At 50.5% G+C, this 1403-nt stretch overlaps 1 pseudogene; it reads right to left on the reverse strand.

The window, feature by feature from the left end:
* Positions 1 to 131: 131 nt before the first annotated feature.
* Positions 132 to 1241, reverse strand: LOC103728412 (annotated as a pseudogene).
* Between the last annotated feature and the right edge of the window lie 162 nt (positions 1242 to 1403).

A 1403-nucleotide genomic window follows, 5' to 3' on the forward strand; every position in this document is an offset into this window, starting at 1 on the left:
TTTGTTTGTTTGTTTTGTTTTGTTTCGTTTTGTTGTTTTATTGTTTTGTTTTGTTGTTTTTCTTTGTTTTGTTTTTGTACAAGGTAGGCTTTGCCAAGAAATGGTGTAACAGCTCGCTCAGTTAAGTCCACCTAGAAGCATTTGCGGTGGATGATGGAGGGACCAGATTCATCATACCCTGCTTGCTGATCCCCATCTGCTGTAAGGTGGACAAGACCGGGCTGGAGCCACAAATTCACACTGAGTACTTGCACTTAGGGGGAAGCAATGATCTTGATCTTTATCATGCTAGGAGCCAGAGCCGTGATCTCCTTCTGCATGTTGTCTGTGATGCCAGGGTACATGGCAGTGCATAGAGGTGCTTGTGGATGTTGACGTCACTCTTCATGATGGAATTGGAGGTGGTTTTGTGGATACCACAGGATTTCATGCCCAGGAAGGAAGGCTGGAAGAGCTCTTCGGGCAGCGGAAGCACTCGTTGACAGTGGCGATGCCTTGGCCATCAGCTCTTCTACAGGGAAGAGGAAGATGCAGCGGTGGCCATCTCTTGCTCAGTGTTCCGGACAGTGTAACACAGCTTCTCCGTGCTGTCATCCATGATTTTCCTCTCAGCTGTGGTGGTGAAGCTGTAGTCATGCTCTGTCAGGATCTGCATGAGGTAGTCTTTCAGGTCCCAGCCAGCTAGGTCCAGACACAGGATGACATGGGGGAGAACGTAGCCCGATAGATGGGCATAGTGTGGGTAACTCCGTCGCCAGACTCCATCAAAATGCCACTGGTATTGGCAGAGGCATACAAGGACAGCACTGCCTGGATGGCTATGTACATTCCTGGGGTGTTGAAGGTCTCAAACTTGATCTGGATCATCTTTTCACGGTTGGCCTTAGGGTTCAGGGGTGCCTCAGTAAGCAGTACAGGGCCAGTAAGGAGTACAGGGTGCTCCTCAGGGGCCACACGCAACTCGTGGTAGAAGGTGTGTGCCAGATCTTCTTCATGTCATCCCAGCTGGTGACAATGTCATGTTTGATGGGATACTTCAGGGTCAGGATGGCTCTCTTGCTCTGGTCCTTGTCATCCATGTAGTCGTCCTTCTGGTCCATGCCTACCATCAAGCTCTGGTGCTGCGGGTGGCCCACTGTGGACAGGAAGACAGCCCAGGGAGCATCATCACCGGAAAAGCCTACTCTGCATGTGCCAGAGATGTTGTTGACCACTAGTGCAGTGATATCTTTATCCATGCTGAACTGAGTGGCAGGCAAGAGATCTAGACCCGAGGGATGGACATAGACTTTACAGTCAGCATTTTTGGAGGGGGTGATTTTTGAGACAGGGTCTCCCTGTAGCCCCTGCTCTCCTGGAACTCACTATGTAGACCAGGGTGTCCTTGAACTCACAGAGATCCG

The sequence above is a fragment of the Nannospalax galili genome, unplaced genomic scaffold (assembly GCF_000622305.1).
Source record: "Nannospalax galili isolate Female #2095 unplaced genomic scaffold, S.galili_v1.0 C48988891, whole genome shotgun sequence".
In the NCBI taxonomy this organism is placed as follows: domain Eukaryota; kingdom Metazoa; phylum Chordata; class Mammalia; order Rodentia; family Spalacidae; genus Nannospalax; species Nannospalax galili.